Below are 22,731 nucleotides of genomic sequence, written 5' to 3' on the forward strand. Positions count from 1 at the left end.
CAATGCATTTGACGTAGTCTATTTGGACTTTTGATAAGGTCCTGCATGGGAGGCTGATAATGAAGGTAAGAGCCCATGGGATTTAAGGCAATTTGGTAAATTGAATCCAGAATTGGCTGAGTGGCAGGAAGCAGAGGATGATGGTCAAGGGGTGTTTTTGTGACTGGATGCCTGTGTCCAGTGGGATCCCACAGGGATCAGTGTTGGGTCCTTTGCTGTTTGTGGTGTATATAAACGATTTAGACATGAATGTAGGAGGGTTGATCATTAAGTTTGCAGATGACATGAAAATTGGTGGGGTGGTAAATAGTAAGGAGGATAGCCTCAGATTACAGAAGGATATAGATGGGCTGATCAGTGGCAAATGGAATTTAATCTGGATAAATAAGGTGATACACTTGGGCAGGACAAACAAGGCACAGGAATACACAATGAATGGTAGGATCCTGGGAAGTACCGAGGGTCAGAGGGACCTTAGGGTGCATGTCCACCGGTCCCTTAAGATAGCGGGACAGGTAGATAAGGTGGTTAAGAAGGCATATGGGATACTTACCTTTCTTAGCCAAGGCATAGAATGTAAGAACAGGGAGGTTATGCTAGAACTGTATAAAACGCTGGTTAGGCCACAGCTAGAGTATAGCGTGCAGTTCTGGAATCCGCATTATAGGAAGGATGTGATTGCACTAGAGAGACTGTAGAGGAGATTTGCCAGGATGTTGCCTGGGCTGGAGAGTTTTAGTAATGAGGAGAGATTGGATAGACTGGGGTTATTTTCCCTGGAGCAGAGGAGATTGAAGGGGTACATGATTGAGGTGTATAAAAATGTATAAGAATGTGAGGGGCATAGATAGGGTCAACAGGAAGGAACTTCTCCCCTTGGTGGAGCAATCAATAACCAGGGGACATAGATTTAAGGTAAGGGGCAGGAAGTTTAGAGGGGATGTGAGGAAGAATTTTTTCACCCAGAGGGTGGTGGGAATCTGGAACTCACTGCCTGAAAGGGTGGTCGAGGCAGATACTCTCATATTATTTGGATATGCACTTGCAATGCCATGGCACACAAGGTTATGGGCCTAGTGCTGGAAAATGGGATTAGAATAGTTAGGTACTTGTTTGACCGGCACAGACTCGAAGGGCCGAAGGGCCTTTTTTCTGTGCTGTAGACCTCTATGACTCTATAAACACTGCCTGACTTGTTGAGTAATTTCAGCATTTTCTGTTTATGTTGCAAATTTCCAACCCATTTTCCAGATTCTCCCAGCTTAATGAGCCCCAGAACTTTACATCTCAATATAACAAAGAACTTAAAGAGTTTAAAGGCAAAATGCTGCAGAACCCATAGCACTGTTCTCCTGTATAAAGGGCCACAATCTCATTATTTTCACAATAAATGGTGCTACTGACTTTGTCTTGTTTTTTGTTTCAATGATGCACACAGGCTGTCGGCATTGTAGCTGAGCTAACTTTATTGATAAAGCATTTTCCTAATTTAAACACATATCTGCAATATTCTATTAAGGCAGGCTCCAACATGTGTTATCTGACCTTCAACTCCCAGGTCAGGTGACCCCCTATCTACCATAGAGTACCGTATAGTATCTAATACTGGAGCCCACTACCACAATCAACAATTATCATGACATTTTTTATTTTAAATAAATTAAATTTAAAAAGACATTTAAAAAAAAACGAACTTTTATACAACTCAAGTACACACAGGGCAGGATTTGTCAGTTGGCATGCGGGGGCAGGCCTCACACGCCAATGCGATAAATGATGTGTAATGAAATCGGGCGTACATCCCGACGTTATTGCGCAGTCCCGCGATATTTCGCTCGGCAGATGTGCACCGGAGTCGGCTGTGCACCTGCCGATATGTAAACAGCCTATTAAAGCCATTAAGAAAGTAATTGATGTCATTGATAACCTTAAGGTTATTGGGCATGCGAAAACACCAAAAGGCCTTTACATTTTTTAGGGAACCTCATCCACAAGCGAGATGAGGTTCCTTAAAGCTTATATTAAATAAATAAATAAATTTCTCCTACATATAAAAACATGCCCAATCTCATGTGACACAGTCATATAAGGGGACATGTTTAAATAAATTTTTCAACCATTTATTTCATTACTTGAACATCAATTCAATCTCCCTCAGGCAGCTCCATGCCTCAGGCTGGCCCTGACTTTCCCTCCTTCCCTCGCCCACACAGATAGCACTGAGCACTACAGCTCACGTATTATGCAGGGTCGGCTTTAATTAGCCCGCCCGTATAAAATGGCAGCGCGCAGCTGATCGCAGGTGGTGATCAGCACCGTGACCGCCCCCGCCCGCTCCCACCTAGCCCGGCCACTGCCTGAAAAATTCAGGCCACAGTCTCTTATCTATTCTTTCTCACTTTGTTTTGATCAGTCTGTTTTGTCCTTTATCATCTCTTTATCTCTGTGGTGTTTTTCCCAGTCTTCCACTAGATGTTCTGAACGGTGACAGAGGTGATTTTGAAGGACAAGAGGCCTTCTCCAGCTCTCTGACCATCACTCCTGGGATAGTTTTCAGGACTATCGGGCTTTGTCTGGTTATCTGTTGCTTCACTGGTGCATTCTGGTTTTTGATCTTCAGCTACACTTTCAGAGCAGGGTTGCATTTAATTTGTTTTCTGTAGGAATTTCTGGTTTTTCCTGTTCTGTTGTCCGTCAGGAGTCTGCATTATGTAAGACCTTGGTTCTCCTGTGATTCCTGTGAAACAGCAGGATTCCAGATCCTGCTGAATCCTCACTCTCTCTCCCATGTTCAGGTCAGGCAGAGGTCGGGCAGAGATCAAAGTACTGTTTCTGCTTCTGCTGTCTCAGTTTGAGCAGGTCCTGCACACTGTAGCTCACTGGCTGTGGAAATAACAGTTGTGGCGCAGTTGGGAGCTTAATTCTTAGTCTTCTCCCCAACAGGAGCTGCACTTGAGATGATCCAATGCCCTCTATTGAAGTATTCCTGAAATCCAACACAGCCAGGTAGGGGTCTCTTCCACCTGCCTTTGCCGCCTTCAACAGGAGTTTTAAGGTCTGCATGGTACGTTCCACCATTCGTCCACTGAGATCCTGACCGACTGACTGACACCATAGTGCTTTAACACTGGTACCTGGTCAGTGTTCTCTTCAGATTACTCAAAGCTTTCTGGTGACTTTGTTCCAAGTGCCATTCCACATCATTTTGTAGAAGCTCTTTGAGAGGTGCTGTCAAGCCTGACATGTTCAGAATGAACTTCCCAAAATAGGTCACCATTCCCAAAAACCTCTCCAAGTCTTTCTTACACTCTGGGGGTGGCATGTTCATGACTGCTTCAATTTTACTCTGGTCTGGCTTCAGTCTCACTTGTTAGAACATGTCCCAAGTACTTGATTTCATGAAAACCTATTTTTCACTTTTCCTTCTTCAACTTGAGGTTTCTTTCTCTAGCTCTGGCTAGTACCTGCCTCAGTCTGTGGTCGTGTTCTTCTCGTGAGACTCCCTCGACCAGCACATCGTCGATATAGGTTCCCACACCCTCTAACCCATCAAACAGCTGCTCCATTATTCTGTGGAACACCTCTGGAGCTGAATTAATACCAAAAGGTAATTGTAAAAACCTGTATCACCAGTATAGTGTGTTGAAGGTACAGAGATAGGAGCTGCGTTCATCCAGCTCGACCAGCCAGAAGCCTGAACTTGCATCCAAGGCTGAATAGCATTTAGCATCAGCTGGCTTACATGTGATCTCTCCTTCTGTGGGCAACTGGTAATGCTCCCTTTGTACTGCCTGGTTTAGGTCTCAGCGATCCAGACAGACTCGCAGAGTCCTTGGACTAAATTTATGTGGTTCATCAACACCATTTTAATTCCAATAGTTTTGTATCTTAGTCATTTTTCTGTATAAACACAATTCAATTTTGTTTATGATAAACTGAATAAATCAGCCATGAAAACAGAAAATATTGGAAATACACAGCAGATCTACATGATTCTGTTGGTGTTAGAAAATGAATGCACTTCAACCGGCCAATGAAAGATTGAATGACACTACGGAGTAAATTTTTGTGTGAAGGATACATAGATCAGGTGATGTGTGTACTCTGCCCACTTTATGGTGTAGCTGTTGGTATTTGGGGTTTATGAGCATGCAGGAGGTGAGGTGACAGAGCTAGCTAGGTTGTTTACAGGCAGTTTGCCATTTAGCAGGGTGAGAAATCCTTGAGGGCAGGCACTTATTATTGGCATGCAGGAACATAATAAAGGGTGGGGTCAAAAGATTGGAGGGCAGAACTAAATGAAATGGCTTACTTCAGCATGAGGGAAATTTAAAGAGCATACTCAGCAGCAAAAAAAAAATTAAGAAAGTCTTTAGGCTCAAAATTCCAAAAGCAATGAAGGCGATATGACTGTCAGACCTGCTTTAAGTCTTCCTTATTTCACCTGACAATCCATTTGAGTAAATGGAACTGTACCACACAGTGTACATGCAGGATTTTTAAAAAGTTATTTTAAGGGATGTGGGCATCACTGGATGGGCCAATATTTGTTGCCTCTCCATAGTTGTCCTTGAGAAGGTGATGGTGAGCCACCTTCTTGAACCACTGCAGTCCATGTAGTGTTGCTGGGAAAGGAGTTCCAGGATTTTGATCCCGTGACAGTGAAGGAATGGCAATGTATTTCCAAGTCAGGATGGTGTGTGGATTGGAGGGGAACTTGCAGGTGGTGATGTTCCCATGCATTTGCTGTCCTTGTCCTTCGAGGTTGCGGATTTGGAAGGTGCTGTCAAAAGAGCCTTGGTGAGTTGTTGCAGTGCAACTTGTATGCAGTATAAAAACAAAAAAACTGCGGATGCTGGAAATCCAAAACAAAAACAGAATTACCTGGAAAAACTCAGCAGGTCTGGCAGCATCGGCGGAGAAGAGAAGAGTTGACGTTTCGAGTCCTCATGACCCTTCGACAGAACTTGAGTTCGAGTCCAGGATAGAGCTGAAATATAAGCTGATTTAAGGTGTGTGTGTGGGGGGCGGAGAGATAGAGAGACAGAGAGGTGGAGGGGGTTGGTGTGGTTGTAGGGACAAACAAGCAGTGATAGAAGCAGATCATCAAAAGATGTCAACGACAATAGTACAATAGAACACATAGGTGTTAAAGTTAAAGTTGGTGATATTATCTAAACGAATGTGCTAATTAAGAATGGATGGTAGGGCACTCAAGGTATAGCTCTAGTGGGTTTTTTTTTATATAATGGAAATAGGTGGGAAAAGGAAAATCTTTATAATTTATTGGAAAAAAAAGGGAAGGGGGAAACAGAAAGGGGGTGGGGATGGGGGAGGGAGCTCACGACCTAAAGTTGTTGAATTCAATATTCAGTCCGGAAGGCTGTAAAGTCCCTAGTCGGAAGATGAGGTGTTGTTCCTCCAGTTTGCGTTGGGCTTCACTGGAACAATGCAGCAAGCCAAGGACAGACATGTGGGCAAGAGAGCAGGGTGGAGTGTCAAAATGGCAAGCGACAGGGAGGTTTGGGTCATTCCTGCGGACAGACCGCAGGTGTTCTGCAAAGCGGTCGCCCAGTTTACGTTTGGTCTCTCCAATGTAGAGGAGACCACATTGGGAGCAACGAATGCAGTAGACTAAGTTGGGGGAAATGCAAGTGAAATGCTGCTTCACTTGAAAGGAGTGTTTGGGTCCTTGGACGGTGAGGAGAGAGGAAGTGAAGGGGCAGGTGTTGCATCTTTTGCGTGGGCATGGGGTTGTGCCATAGGAGGGGGTTGAGGAGTAGGGGGTAATGGAGGAGTGGACCAGGGTGTCCCGGAGGGAGCGATCCCTACGGAATGCCGATAAGGGGGGTGAAGGGAAGATGTGTTTGGTAGTGGCATCATGCTGGAGTTGGCAGAAATGGCGGAGGATGATCCTTTGAATGCGGAGGCTGGTGGGGTGATAAGTGAGGACAAGGGGGACCCTATCATGTTTCTGAGAGGGAGGAGAAGGAGTGAGGGCGGATGCGCGGGAGATGGGCCGGACACGGTTGAGGGCCCTGTCAACGACCGTGGGTGGAAAACCTCGGTTAAGGAAGAAGGAGGACATGTCAGAGGAACTGTTTTTGAATGTAGCATCATCGGAACAGATGCGACGGAGGCGAAGGAACTGAGAGAATGGGATGGAGTCCTTACAGGAAGTGGGGTGTGAGGAGCTGTAGTCAAGATAGCTGAGGGAGTCGGTGGGTTTGTAATGAATATTGGTGGACAGTCTATCACCAGAGATTGAGACAGAGAGGTCAAGGAAGGGAAGGGAAGTGTCAGAGATGGACCATGTGAAAATGATGGAGGGGTGGAGATTGGAAGCAAAATTAATAAATTTTTCCAAGTCCTGACGAGAGCATGAAGCGGCACCGAAATAATCATCGATGTACCGGAGAAAGAGTTGTGGAAGGGGGCCGGAGTAGGACTGCAACAAGGAATGTTCCACATACCCCATAAAGAGACAGGCATAGCTGGGGCCCATGCGGGTACCCATAGCCACACCTTTTATTTGGAGGAAGTGAGAGGAGTTGAAGGAGAAATTGTTCAGCGTGAGAACAAGTTCAGCCAGACGGAGGAGAGTAGTGGTGGATGGGGATTGTTCGGGCCTCTGTTCGAGGAAGAAGCTAAGGGCCCTCAGACCATCCTGGTGGGGGATAGAGGTGTAGAGGGATTGGACGTCCATGGTGAAGAGGAAGCGGTACGGGCCAGGGAACTGGAAATTGTTGATGTGACGTAAGGTGTCAGAGGAATCACGGATGTAGGTGGGAAGGGACTGGACAAGGGGAGAGAGAAGGGAGTCAAGATAACGAGAAATGAGTTCTGTGGGGCAGGAGCAAGCTGAGACGATCGGTCTACCGGGGCAGTTCTGTTTGTGGGTTTTGGGTAGGAGATAGAAGCGGGCCGTCCGAGGTTGGGCGACTATCAGGTTGGAAGCTGTGGGAGGGAGATCCCCAGAGGAGATGAGGTCAGTGACAGTCCTGGAAACAGTGGCTTGATGTTCAGTGGTGGGGTCATGGTCCAGGGAGAGGTAGGAGGAAGTGTCTGCGAGTTGACGCTCAGCCTCCGCGAGGTAGAGGTCAGTGCGCCAGACAACAACAGCACCACCCTTGTCAGCGGGTTTGATGACAATGTCAGGGTTGGACCTGAGAGAATGGAGTGCAGTAAGTTCAGAGAGAGACAGGTTAGAATGGGTGAGAGGAGCAGAGAAATTGAGACGACTAATGTCGCGCCGACAGTTCTCAATGAAAAGATCAAGAGAAGGTAAGAATCCAGAGGGAGGGGTCCAGGTAGAGGGAGAATATTGGAGATGGGTAAAAGGATCCGTTGAACTGGGAGAGGACTCCTGCCCAAAGAAGTGAGCCCGGAGACGAAGACGGCGGAAGAAGAGTTCAGTATCATGCCGAGCCCGAAATTCATTGAGGTGAGGGCGTAAGGGTATGAAACTAAGTCCTTTGCTGAGCACTGAACGTTCAGCATCGGAGAGGGGAAGGTCAGGGGGTATAGTGAATACACGGCTGGGGTTGGGACTGGAAGAAAGGGTGGGGACGGAGGGACAGGCAGGGGTGGAGGGTCCTAGATGGGTGTTGGTGTCGATGAGTTGTTGGAGCTTGCGTTCCTTAGCACTTGAGAGAAAGAGAAAAAGTTTCTTGTTGAGGCGTCGGATGAGCCGAAGGATAAAATGAAACTGGGGGCACGCGCAGCTTTGAAAAAGGGTACGGCGGTGCTGCTGGAGGGAGAGGTCGAGTGTGTTCATATGGCGGCGCATGGCACTGAGAGTGGATTTCAGAATGTGACGGGAACAGCAGTCCGAGAAACGTTTTATGTCCCGGAGATACCTGTAATCCTGGGTGGGTTCGAAACATGAGGGGTGGAATTTCAGTTGAAATCCACGTGGGGTAAGTCGGAGACGGAGACAGTCACTGAGAAAGGAGATATGGCTGTGAAAGCGGGTTTTAGTAAACACCTTGTCAAACACTAGGAGAGAAATGGAAAGCAATGAAGGTGAACAAGGCAACAGAGAGATCCGGAAATCTTGTCTCAGAGAGGAACAGAACTTCTTCAAGGAGGTAGGCATTTCTTGAAGAGCAGTGGCAGTCAATTAAACACAGAGATAAAAACAAAAAAACTGCGGATGCTGGAAATCCAAAACAAAAACAGAATTACCTGGAAAAACTCAGCAGGTCTGGCAGCATCGGCGGAGAAGAAAAGAGTTGACGTTTCGAGTCCTCATGACCCTTCGATGATCTGCTTCTATCACTGCTTGTTTGTCCCTACAACCACACCAACCCCCTCCACCTCTCTGTCTCTCTATCTCTCTGCCCCCCACACACACACCTTAAACCAGCTTATATTTCAGCTCTATCCTGGACTCGAACTCAAGTTCTGTCGAAGGGTCATGAGGACTCGAAACGTCAACTCTTCTCTTCTCCGCCGATGCTGCCAGACCTGCTGAGTTTTTCCAGGTAATTCTGTTTTTGTTTTGGATTTCCAGCATCCGCAGTTTTTTTGTTTTTATCTCTGTGTTTAATTGACTGCCACTGCTCTTCAAGAAATGCCTACCTCCTTGAAGAAGTTCTGTTCCTCTCTGCGACAAGATTTCCGGATCTCTCTGTTGCCTTGTTCACCTTCATTGCTTTCCATTTCTCTCCTAGTGTTTGACAAGGTGTTTACTAAAACCCGCTTTCACAGCCATATCTCCTTTCTCAGTGACTGTCTCCGTCTCCGACTTACCCCACGTGGATTTCAACTGAAATTCCACCCCTCATGTTTCGAACCCACCCAGGATTACAGGTATCTCCGGGACATAAAACGTTTCTCGGACTGCTGTTCCCGTCACATTCTGAAATCCACTCTCAGTGCCATGCGCCGCCATATGAACACACTCGACCTCTCCCTCCAGCAGCACTGCCGTACCCTTTTTCAAAGCTGCGCGTGCCCCCAGTTTCATTTTATCCTTCGGCTCATCCGACGCCTCAACAAGAAACTTTTTCTCTTTCTCTCAAGTGCTAAGGAACGCAAGCTCCAACAACTCATCGACACCAACACCCATCTAGGACCCTCCACCCCTGCCTGTCCCTCCGTCCCCACCCTTTCTTCCAGTCCCAACCCCAGCCGTGTATTCACTATACCCCCTGACCTTCCCCTCTCCGATGCTGAACGTTCAGTGCTCAGCAAAGGACTTAGTTTCATACCCTTACGCCCTCACCTCAATGAATTTCGGGCTCGGCATGATACTGAACTCTTCTTCCGCCGTCTTCGTCTCCGGGCTCACTTCTTTGGGCAGGAGTCCTCTCCCAGTTCAACGGATCCTTTTACCCATCTCCAATATTCTCCCTCCACCTGGACCCCTCCCTCTGGATTCTTACCTTCTCTCGATCTTTTCATTGAGAACTGTCGGCGCGACATTAGTCGTCTCAATTTCTCTGCTCCTCTCACCCATTCGAACCTGTCTCTCTCTGAACTTACTGCACTCCATTCTCTCAGGTCCAACCCTGACATTGTCATCAAACCCGCTGACAAAGGTGGTGCTGTTGTTGTCTGGCGCACTGACCTCTACCTCGCGGAGGCTGAGCGTCAACTCGCAGACACTTCCTCCTACCTCTCCCTGGACCATGACCCCACCACTGAACATCAAGCCACTGTTTCCAGGACTGTCACTGACCTCATCTCCTCTGGGGATCTCCCTCCCACAGCTTCCAACCTGACAGTCGCCCAACCTCGGACGGCCCGCTTCTATCTCCTACCCAAAACCCACAAACAGAACTGCCCCGGTGGACCGATCGTCTCAGCTTGCTCCTGCCCCACAGAACTCATTTCTCGATATCTTGACTCCCTTCTCTCTCCCCTTGTCCAGTCCCTTCCCACCTACATCTGTGATTCCTCTGACACCTTACGTCACATCAACAATTTCCAGTTCCCTGGCCCGTACCGCTTCCTCTTCACCATGGACGTCCAATCCCTCTACACCTCTATCCCCCACCAGGATGGTCTGAGGGCCCTTAGCTTCTTCCTCGAACAGAGGCCCGAACAATCCCCATCCACCACTACTCTCCTCCGTCTGGCTGAACTTGTTCTCACGCTGAACAATTTCTCCTTCAACTCCTCTCACTTCCTCCAAATAAAAGGTGTGGCTATGGGTACCCGCATGGGCCCCAGCTATGCCTGTCTCTTTATGGGGTATGTGGAACATTACTTGTTGCAGTCCTACTCCGGCCCCCTTCCACAACTCTTTCTCCGGTACATCGATGATTATTTCGGTGCCGCTTCATGCTCTCGTCAGGACTTGGAAAAATTTATTAATTTTGCTTCCAATCTCCACCCCTCCATCATTTTCACGTGGTCCATCTCTGACACTTCCCTTCCCTTCCTTGACCTCTCTGTCTCAATCTCTGGTGATAGACTGTCCACCAATATCCATTACAAACCCACCGACTCCCACAGCTATCTTGACTACAGCTCCTCACACCCCACTTCCTGTAAGGACTCCATCCCATTCTCTCAGTTCCTTCGCCTCCGTCGCATCTGTTCCGATGATGCTACATTCAAAAACAGTTCCTCTGACATGTCCTCCTTCTTCCTTAACCGAGGTTTTCCACCCACGGTCGTTGACAGGGCCCTCAACCGTGTCCGGCCCATCTCCCGCGCATCCGCCCTCACTCCTTCTCCTCCCTCTCAGAAACATGATAGGGTCCCCCTTGTCCTCACTTATCACCCCACCAGCCTCCGCATTCAAAGGATCATCCTCCGCCATTTCCGCCAACTCCAGCATGATGCCACTACCAAACACATCTTCCCTTCACCCCCCTTATCGGCATTCCATAGGGATCGCTCCCTCCAGGACACCCTGGTCCACTCCTCCATCACCCCCTACTCCTCAACCCCCTCCTATGGCACAACCCCATGCCCACGCAAAAGATGCAACACCTGCCCCTTCACTTCCTCTCTCCTCACCGTCCAAGGACCCAAACACTCCTTTCAAGTGAAGCAGCATTTCACTTGCATTTCCCCCAACTTAGTCTACTGCATTCGTTGCTCCCAATGTGGTCTCCTCTACATTGGAGAGACAAAACGTAAACTGGGCGACCGCTTTGCAGAACACCTGCGGTCTGTCCGCAAGAATGACCCAAGCCTCCCTGTCGCTTGCCATTTTAACACTCCACCCTGCTCTCTTGCCCACATGTCTGTCCTTGGCTTGCTGCATTGTTCCAGTGAAGCCCAACGCAAACTGGAGGAACAACACCACATCTTCCGACTAGGGACTTTACAGCCTTCTGGACTGAATATTGAATTCAACAACTTTAGGTCGTGAGCTCCCCCCCCACCATCCCCACCCCCTTTCTGTTTCCCCCTTTTTTTTTTCCAATAAATTATAAAGATTTTCCTTTTCCCACCTATTTCCATAAAATAAAAAAAACCCACTAGAGCTATACCTTGAGTGCCCTACCATCCATTCTTAATTAGCACATTCGTTTAGATAATATCACCAACTTTAACTTTAACACCTATGTGTTCTATTGTACTATTGTCGTTGACATCTTTTGATGATCTGCTTCCATCACTGCTTGTTTGTCCCTACAACCACACCAACCCCCTCCACCTCTCTGTCTCTCTATCTCTCCGCCCCCCACACACACACCTTAAACCAGCTTATATTTCAGCTCTATCCTGGACTCGAACTCAAGTTCTGTCGAAGGGTCATGAGGACTCGAAACGTCAACTCTTTTCTTCTCCGCCGATGCTGCCAGACCTGCTGAGTTTTTCCAGGTAATTCTGTTTTTGTTTTGTATGCAGTATACACTGCTGCCACTGTGTGTCAGTGGTGGAGGGAGTGAAATGGTGGGTGGTGCCGATCAAGTGGGCTGCTTTGTCCTGGATGGTGTCAAATTTCTTGAGTTTTGTTGGAGCTGCACTCATCCAGAAAAGTGTAGAGTATTCCATCAAACTCTTAACTTGTGCCTTGTAGACGCTGGTCAGGCTTTGGGGAGTTAGGAGCTGAATTACTTGCCACAGGATTCCTAGCCTCTGACCTGCTTTTGTAGTCACAGTATTTATGTGGTTAGTTCAGTTCAGTTTCTGATCAATGGTAACCCCAGGATGTTGATAGTGGGAGGTTCAGGGAGAGTAATGCCATTGAATGTCATGGGGGGATGGTAAATTCCCTCTTATTGGAGATGGTCATTGCCTGACGTTTCTGTGGTGCATATGTTACTTGACATTTATCAGCCCAAACCTGAATGTTGATCAGGTCTTGCTGCAAATGGTCATTGACTGCTTCAGTATCTGAGGAGTGCTGAATGGTACTGAACATTATGCAATCATCAGGGAACATCCCCACTTCTGACCTTATGATGGAAGGAAGGTCATTGATGAAACAGCTGAAGATAGTTGGGCTGAGGACACTACCCTCAGGAACTCCTGCAGTGATGTCCTGGGACTGAGATGGTTGGCCTCCAACAACCTCAACCATCTTCGTTTGTGCTAGATATGACTCTAACAAGTGGAGAAATTCCACTCTGATCCTCATTGACTTCAATTTTACCAGGCTGTTTGATGCCACACTCGGTCAAATGCTGCCTTAATGCCAAGGGCAGTTACTTCACTCACCCCCCTCTTGAGTTCAGCTCTTTTGTCCATGTTTGGGCCAAGGCTGTAATGAGGTCAGGAACTGACTGCCCCTGGTGAAACCCAAAGTGAGTATCAGTGAGCAGGTTATTGTTGAATAAGTGCCGGCTGATGGAACTGTCAACCACCTTGCTGATGATTGAGAGACGGCTGATAGGATTTGTCCTGATTTTTGTCAACAGGACATACCTGGACAATTTTCCATATTGGATGGTAGATACCAGTGTTGTAGCTGTACTGGAACAGCTTGGCTACAGGATGCAGCTTGTTCTAGAGTATGTCTTCAGTACTATTGCCAGGATGTTGTTGGGGCAGGAGCATAATCTTTGCAGTATGCATTGCCTTCAGCCATTTCTTGATGTTATGTGGAGTGAATTGAATTAGCTGAAGACTGGCATTTGTGATGCTGGGGACCTCTGCAGAATGCCAAGATGGATTATTCACTCAGCACTTTATGCCGAAGATGGTTGTAAATGCTTCAGCCTTGTCTTTTGCATTGATGTGCTGGACTCCCCTATCATTGAGATGATTCCTCCAGTTAGTTGTTTAATTGGCCACCACCATTCAATACTATATGTGGCAGGACTGCAGAGCTTTGATCTGACCTGTTGGTTGTGGGATCGTTTAGCTCTGTCCATTGCATGCTGCTTCTGCTAGTTAACATGCAAGTAGTACTGTGTTGTTGCTTCACCATGTTGACACCTCATTTTTAGGTATACCTGGTGCCGCTCCTATTATGCCCTCTTGCACTCTTCATGAATAAGGGTTGATCCCCTGGCTTGATGGTGATGGCAAGAGTGAGGGATGTGACTCACCACCTGCTGCAGGCCCAGTCTGGCAGAAATGTTCTTCAGGAATTGGCCAATTCTGTGAGTAGTGGTGCTACTGAGCCACTGCTGGTGATGGACATTGGAGTCCCTCACCCAGACTGAGTCTGTACCCTTTCCAACCTTAGAGCTTCTTCAAGTGGTGTTCAACATGGAGGAGTACTAATTCATCAGCTAACGGAGGGCAATAGATGGTAATCAGTAAAAGGTTTCCTTGCCCATGCTTGACCTGATGCCACAAGACCTCATGGGGCCTGGAGTCAATTTTGAGGGTTCCTTGGACAACTCCCTCCTAATTGTATACCACTGTGCCACTACCACTGTTGTGTTGTCCTGCTGGTGAGACAGAGAGCAGTTAAGAGTCAACTATTGTGTGCATCTGGAGTCACATGTAGGCCAGACCAGGAAAGGATAGCAGATTTTATTCTCCAAAGGGACATTAGTGAACCAGATGGGTTTTTACAACAGACAATGTTGTTTCATGAGATTTTACTGAGATTAGCTTTCAATTCCCCATTTTTAAAATTATCTAATTGAATTTATTAATTACGTTCCACCAGCAGCCATAATGTCTCCAGGGCATTAACCTGGGCCTCTGCTTACTAGTCCAATGACATTACTACTACACACCATCTTCCCTGAGGAAGTCATGGTGGCAGCACAAAAGTTGTATTGGGAGTCCTGAAAACATCACTTGATGTTGATATATGTGGCAATGTGTCTTGTAAAGGTGTAAACTTCCAACACTGCAGATCATGTATTTTTAGGTAACATTACTTTAAACATGTGATTCACATTTGAGCTGTGAGAGCGGTCTATTAATACACAAGGGCACAGCAATTTTATGAAATTAAAGCCCGAAATTCTGCATTGTTTTTGACATTTCTGAGGTGTTCGACCCAGACAATTTTTCTGCTAGAAAATTGAAAATTTTTGCTTTGTCACCCAGAAACAATGCATCTGAGTTTGCAATCACAATCTGATGTTTCCTATGATCCTCCCAATTCCTCATGCAGCTGATGTTAGTATATGTAAATGAGGGCTGGTGGTCTGGAAGGTCAAAATTTCCAGATCTTATGCCCCCAGTGCACTGTGGTAAGTTCAAATGGAAAATAGAAGGCCTGGGTCAGCTAAGATGGGAAGAAGTAAACAGCTTTTCAACCTGAAGTCTGCTGAATGTGACAGTGTTAGTTATTGAAGCTTGGAACAAGTTAGTTCAATATTTTAAGGTGATTGGCTAAAGAACTAGAGGCCACATGCGACAGCTATTTTACACAGTGAGTTGCCATGATTTGGAATGAACTTCTTGAAGTTATGGTGGAAAGCAGATTCGATAGTAACTTTCAAAAGGGAACTAGATAAATACTCAATGGGAAAATACTTAAAGGGTTATGGAGAAAGAGCAGGGAAGAGAGACTAATTGAATAGCTCTACCAAGGAGCCAGCACAGGTATGATGAACCAAATGTCCTTCTGAGCTGTATTTTATTTTATTTTTACTTTAAGCCCCGGCAACATTGAATTTTCTTCTGTAGAGTAATTGAAGGAATCTATAGGACAGGTTAGGGTATAGCTGAGATAGTAAGTGATTACTTTACAGTCTTTACTGTTGAAGATGATGTTCAACTAACAGTAATAAGTTGACAGCAACAAATATTGAAATGTTTGAGGTTACTGTCTTAGACAGAAGAAGGAAGTTAGAATAGACCAAGCTGCCAGCCTAGATGACATCTATACGAAGGTCTGTAAAGAAATGAAATAGTGCTACCGGAGCTCCTCACCCACACCTTTAATAGCTCATTAGATTTGGAACTACTCCATTAGTCCGAAATATAGCTCCAATTGTGAACAAGGCTGAGAAAGCAAAACTAAAATAACTAAGGCCCATTAATTTGATTTCAGTAATAGGTGATACTCAAAGGAATCATGGTGGCAGAAGAAGTGAAAGAAACAGCAAGGAGATGAGCAAAATGTTCATCCACCCTGCAAGAAACAAGTTAGGGTAGCAACCAGCCAGCACAACAACTGAATCGACCAAATGTGGTTCAACATGAAAGAATGGAGGAAAAGAATATATGCACACTCAAATAGAGAAAGCAACATCAGGAACACCCAACACAGCTTCTCAAAAAGGATGTTCTGTCTTTCTAATTTGATCAAAATTTTTGAAGAAGTTGCTAATTTAGTACATTAGACATGGTCTATTTGAACCTTCTGAAAGTGTTTGATAAGGTACCTCAGAAGAGGTTACCCCACAATATAGAATCTTGAGCAATTAATGGTAATATCCTGTTGTGGATTAAGAATCGACTGATAGGCAGCAAGCTGTTGTCAATCAAATTAGATGTGGTTGGAGGCTATTTACCAGTGGTGTCTCCACAGGGATCGATGTTAAACTCTTAGCTATTTGCTATTTTTAGTACTGACCTAAATGCTGGTGTTCAGGCCTTGATCCATAAGTTTCAGGCAATATGACGCTACGTACAGAGTCAGGACTGTAGGCGATGCTAAACTATTGCAGGGAAATCTTGGTATATTCGAAGAATAGTCTGTGTTTGGGAAATTATCTTTAACCTAGGAAAGTACAGTGTTATGCATTAAAGGAAGGTCTAATGCTAAATACACATACATTTTACAAGGAACAGAATTGAAGCCAGGTCTGAATGTTATAGTGAAAACGCAAGTGATGCGGGGGTGAGAGGAGGTTGTGACAGAGAAACACAGAACATGATCTATGTCCAGGGATTGACATGACATTGACATTCTCCCCCTCACTAGGATCATGTTCCTTTACATCTTCACCATAATTAATAGTGATGGTTTCCCTTCTCTCCTGCTCTTCCATCTGCTCCTCCTCCTGCTGTTAGTCCTTTCCAACCATCCACCTTACCCATGTTGTTGTGGAACATCGAAAAGGGTGGGAGTGGGTACAAGCATAACCTCCTTGAGATGAAGGATACAGTGATGGGCGTGGAAACCTGTGCCTGTGTGATTCTTTACAGTTTCACAGTATTTTCTGTTGGTGAATGTTGTTGCAGGGTGTTGGATACAGTTCGGCAGGTCTGAAGAAGTCTTCATAGTCATATATGGGTTAACTGTAAGTCTTTATTTACTCAGAACTACTTACAAATATACAGTAAAGGGTACAAGCTAGAAGCTGTCTACATGCTTGCTGGTCCACATGGCTCTGTCCAACTTAAGACTTACCCTAGGCCCAGTCATGCGCTTCTTTACATCACTGAGTTGGCGGTACAGTACTCAGTTTCACATCAACCCTATATGTGCCAAACCCTTATACTACACCACCCCCCAAAGTCTTTATCCAATGTATTTTAACTGATTATAGTTTAACCTTATGTCTTAAATTGTTATTACTGTCGCACATTTACATTGTCATCTCTATATTATCAATACCCCATCTCCCTCCTTCAAGTCCTTGAATTCAAATGTTCAGGCAGCTCTGGAGACCTTATACCCTTCCATAACTCGTTCGGAGTACTGTCAGAGGAGTGGTAGGCTCTGTCGCTGCGGGTTTTTTCTGTATGTTTGGAGGTTGTTCTGGCATCTGGGTATGTTTTCATTCTTTACTTCCATTCTTTCATGTTGAACCACACTTGTTCGATTCAGCTATTGAGCTGGCTGGTTGCTATCCTAACTTGTTCCTTGCAGGGTGGATGAACATTTTGCTCATCTCCTTGACGTTTCTTTCACTTCTTCCACCATCATGTATGTCACTGCAATGTATGCGGAAGTTTACATTTCAAAAATGGAACATTCTTTCCCACACGTTTCATAATTTTACCCACATTTTTGAGTATTTTCTCCTTTTCCAGTTGTTTTTCAAGCTTATGAACCTTTCTATTCAGTTCAGCTCAGCAACTAGTCTGGTAAGTTCAGTTGTCTTTGTTTCAGAGTTACCTGTAGAACTCACCTGGGCATTTAGTTCTTTTCGGAATCTTTCTTCCATGATCACTGACTGCTCCTGGACTCTTTCAATTCACTCGCTAGAGCGTCAACCTGTTTCATATGAATTCTCTTATCTGCTTTCAAAGTCTGGATTTGCTCTTCCATATTGTGTATCTCAACCTTCATATTGTTCAGATTGGACTGAGGTTCAAGAAGTTAATCAATTTTGGTTGTTAATTCTGCTTTCGAGCAACTGTTCTGAAGCATCAGCAATGCTTTCTCTAATCCTTGGCATTTTGCACGATGTTTATTAGAGATATCTGATGCTTGAATTTCATCAAGTTTTAATTGACAATCTATCTTTGTTGAATTTGCTTCTACAAGTTTGCAATTTAAGTATTTCAAGTCCTCTTTCAAGTGTTCTACCTCCTGCGAGCAACATTCCAATGTTCTTATCAGTTCTGTTTTTCCTTTACAAACTCACCTCTCATATGTGAAAGTTGGTTCTCGACGGTGATCAGTTGTTCTTTAGCAGAGCATAATGCCTCTGCACTACCCTTCAAGCTCCCATTCTGTAATTGCACTTCGGCCAATTGCTCCTGAGACTCTTCACACTCTTTTGTGAAAAGTTCTACTTGCTCTTGCCATTCTAGGTTCTTAATTTTCATCTCTTCATATATATCTTTGGAAATATAATGTTTTAACGAGTTATTTTCCAAATGTCCAACAATTTTTTTTCAGCTCTGTAGTCTCTTTCTTGTATCTCTCGGCTTCCTCCTGAAATATAGAACATTCATGATTCTTCTCTGCCAGCTAGTTCTTCAGTTCCTTCAGAGCGACATTGGATTCATTTTGCTTTACTTCATAATTTTCCAGAGGAACAAACTTTGACCTGAGGGATCCTTGTAGCATGTGAATGTCCTTCAACAAGTTTTCCTCTTCTTTGCAAAGCTCAATTACTTTGTCTTGAGTTTTCTTGTAAGTTAACAACCTCACCAAGTCTGTTCTGCTTTTCCTCCATTCTGCTGTTCAAGTTAGTCTTTATTCCTTCATGCTGCAAAGGGTTATGTACTGTTTTTGAATTTGATCTAGAAGGACAGTTAACTGTTCTTTCAATTGTTTATTTTCCTGTTCAGCTCTTGCCTTCTCACTCTGTACTTCAGTGCATTGCTTTGTTACTATTTATAATTCCAATACAGATTTTGCTGAACTAGTATTCAACTTTTTTAACTCCTTTTATTCTTCCAGGGACACATATTGGTTCCTCAAAGAGTCTTACAAGGCCACAACTCCTTTGCAACATTTTCTGCCTGCTATTGTGCCTAGCTGTACTTCTGGTTGAGTTTTCCCGACTCTTGCTTTGATTTGCCAACAATGGAAATCAGAGTTTTTATTTCCTCCTTGTACCTTTGCAACTCCTCAGCAATTTGTTTGTTGAGATCTCAATAGTTTGGTTCATTGAATACTTTAGTTTATTGTGCATTTTCAAAAGTGCATACTCAACTTGAATCTTGTGTTTCAAATCTTCCAATTCAGCTTTGATATGAACATTTTCCAACCTTATTTCATTTTCCTTTTGCAGAGTTTATGTGTTTTGGACTTCATTAGATAACTTTCCTTCATTTACAGTTAGCTGCTCACTCTGCACTGCCACCTGCTATTGCAGTTTGGGTAATGTGTTGGGCTTCTGAAAAACATATATTTTCGGGACTTCTGGAAAGTTCTTGGCCTCTCTGACACCCCTGTGTGGTTTTCTCAGGTAATGTCTTTTTCCTTTTGTAGCTTTACAGGGGGTTTTCTATACCTCTTTTTAAGCTCTGTGCGCTCCACAACTTGAAGATTAAAATATTCGTCAAAGGCTTTTCATATTTTATGGAAGCTGGTTGAGGATTCATTAATGCCTTGCATTAGGATTACATCTTCTGCAAATTCACCAAACCAGTATGAAAAGATATTAATCTGGCCGTTTTTTGACTTTCTACTTGGACCTGCTGTACTCTGGTAGTTTAGAAATTCTCCTCTCAAGGACATCAAATTTCTTGTTAGCCTTGGTCCTTGTATAAGTCCGTATTGTTATGGATAGATAAAATTTTGATCCATGGTTAAATTCGTAAAATTATAGGTTCTGTTCTAAGAGCTTTCTGAATTTCAAGATGGTGTCACTGCTCACTTGGGGACAAAGGGAGTTCCCGCACTTGCTGATTTTGGTGGGCTCCAATATAATGGTGATTGTGCTCAGCTTGAAAAGAATTTTAAACAATGGCTGCTGGGACCAATTGTCTGCAGAGTTCTCTTGTTCAGCGTTTATGTTTAAAGTCCCACGTCTTAAGGCACCAACTCGGGGATCGGGTTTTTTGCAATGGCTGTTTCCAAACTGTACTTCTGGCTCTGAAACTTAAAACGGTTTCTCAGGACTTTCTGTAGCCTGGAATTTTAAAAGATTTAGCTCACCCTTGCTGCGTCTGCTGACTCTGTGCTCTGGGATTTGAAGCTGGACTTCCAAAGGAGATTCAATGGAGTCTGCTGCTGCAGTATGGAATTTTAAATTTCTGCCTTCAGCTTCCAACCCTTGGAACATTTTCCTGGTTATTTTCCCCCTGCACCTTTGCTTCCGGAGCTTCCTTTCAGGCCAGAATGTTTTGTTAACTTTTTTTCTCAGTCTTGCAGCATTTTAGATTTTCCCTGCCTTTTCTGCGAGGTTTCAGGGTTTTCCACAAGCTGCCACTATATTGTGGGATGTTGGTTGCAGTTCGGTAGGTCTGAAAAAGTCTTCCTAGTCATTTGTAGGCTAATCGCAATTCATTATTGACTGTTAGGGTGGAACCACCCAGATTTACACTAAGTGCAGTAGTGGGCGGGAAAAGGGGTGCTTTACCCACCAGCCGCAATGGCGGCATTTCATGCTGTATCATCCCAATCCCATCTCATTAATCATGCATTCACGGGAAACAAGCTATTTTGATGGCGCGCAGGCTCTCATTTGCCCACCAGGCCATCACCTCACCACTTCATTTAAATATGGGGGCCATATTTAAAGTGCAGCCGCACGATCACCTCTCAGTGTTTCCTGCTGCAAAGAAGACATTGCCTCAAAAGGCAAAAAGACTGCAGCATCCAGGTTTAATGACGCATCCCTCGAGCGCCTTTTGGATGCTGTGGAGGTCTGCCATGATGTCCTCTATTCCCACTCTGGGTGAAGACCAGCATGCAAGGTCACCAAACCATCATGGGAGGTAGCGCAGCAGCGGTCAGTGCCAATGCCCTGCAACAGAGGACAGTCACCCAATGCTGCAAGAGGATGAATAGTCTCATCCGTTCCGCCAGAGTAACTCACTCTTCTCATCACTCTCAACTCACACACTCACAAACCCAATGCACATCCACAGGGATCTCACACCTCAAGGGACAACACCACTAACTCTCACACACACTCACATCTCCACCAGGCTCATATCCTCTGGAACTCATGTCCTCATCCCGTCCATGGTTCTGTTCACTACACAAACATTCCATGCAGTGCCGTGAGTCCTGCTCACACTGGCTCCATCTGTTTTCATGCAGGAGAAGCCTGCTCACAACAGCAGGGAGAGGTCCCAGACCGGGGGTGGAGTGTCAAAAATTAGACCCCTCACTCACTTTGAGGAGTATGTCATCGTGCTGACTGGGGAGGACATGGATCGTGCCTGTGGCAATAGTGAGGTTGGCGGCGAACACCCACATGAGGATCCTGCACCATCATCATCCCTCTTTCAGTGCAAATGTGAGTGCTCTCTCTCTCCTGCTTTTGACTCTGCTGACTTACACTAATTATCTCTACCTTGGTTCACAGGGAGCTCTGCCAAGGGACCAATACCCTCAGCCAGCCAGTCCCTCAGCTCCATCCACGTCCTCATCTCCAGCCAAGAGGAGACTTGGTCCATTGAAGAGCTGGAAATAAGCAGCTTGGAAGACCCACCACAGCGCTTACCCACACTCTGCACCAGCGCAGAGACAAACACCTCGGTGGGACCTAAATCTAGCGCAGGCTTGGATTCACAATCTGATGGTCGCTGCATGGACACGTGCCCACAGCAGGAGGAGACAGGTTCAGCTGAGCTCCCCAGCACTCAGAGGACTTTTGGGGAAGAGATATCTGTGAGGTCCGAGTCAGGTAATGAGCCTCTGGATTCAGACTTCCAATTCATCATGGAGAGTCTGCAGAAGGTGGGGGAACATCAAGATGAGCTGTTGGAAGTCCTCAGCAGAGTGACATCCTAGTTGGAGGAGTGCGTCCACCTGCCCTCTGATGAAGTGATGCCCATATGTGCGCATATGGACATCTCCATGAGAAGTATGGCAGATGCCATGGAGACCCTGGTCCAGCAGAACGCGGAGATGCGTGCAGACTGCACTCCATCATGGTAGCCATGGGTGAGTTCCTGCAGTGGCAAAGTGAGAGGCAAACGGGGCACCTTGACATCCCTCCAAGTGCTCCTTCCACTCAAGGAGTCAGGCGGGGCCCTCGGGCACCCAAAGGGAGGAGGAGCAGCAGCTGGAAACCCCTGGATCACCCACTCAGGAATCTCAGAGGCTGCCCTCTCCCTCCGAGTCCCCTTTGCCTGTGAGCCCCACAAACTCATACCCTGTCACCGCAGAGAGAGCAGCTGGCCCACAGGAGGGCAGTCAAAGCAAGCTGGGCCTCCCAAGGCCTCGGCTCTCCAGACGACCAATGCCAAAGGCATCAGAGGCAACAGGGCCAAATATTGCACAGGCTGTCTCCACCCCTGCTGCGGATGTCAGGGCAGCACCTAGAAGTCTAAGCTATAGAAAAGTTAAGAAATAGTTGATCACAATTGGTTGCATGGGTGAACACATTTTGTCACTTTACAATCTAAAAGTATATTCACTTTCACTGAATAATGTGTAATGGTGTGTTTCAGCTTCATTTAAAGGCTTCACACATCAGTACCTTGCATACCCCCCACCCCCCTGCCATCCCCTCACCCGCCCTACCACGCCACTAGCAGTTCAGCTGCACATAGCTGGTCCACCAGTGATTCTGGAGGGGGAAGTGCGTGTGTGTGTATGGGGCAGGGCCTTTCGCAGCCTCGTGTAAGCACTCTTCCACACACACAGATCTTTCCTGTTTCACTCTCATCTCAATGTCCTGAACATTTTCAATGCTGCCTGCTGGGATTCACTTTCAGTTGTCCATCTGAGCTGACCTACATCTCCACCCACCGACTGACCACACTCCCATGCAGCACCTGTTCTCGCCCACCACGAGTCTCATTTCACTTTTGGTTTAACAAGCAAGGTCGTGTTACAGTTTTTCTTCCTGTCCTCTGTCTTCCCCCCACCCCTGCCCATTCAAC

This window comes from Carcharodon carcharias, chromosome 2 (genome assembly GCF_017639515.1).
Source record: "Carcharodon carcharias isolate sCarCar2 chromosome 2, sCarCar2.pri, whole genome shotgun sequence".
NCBI classification, from domain to species: domain Eukaryota; kingdom Metazoa; phylum Chordata; class Chondrichthyes; order Lamniformes; family Lamnidae; genus Carcharodon; species Carcharodon carcharias.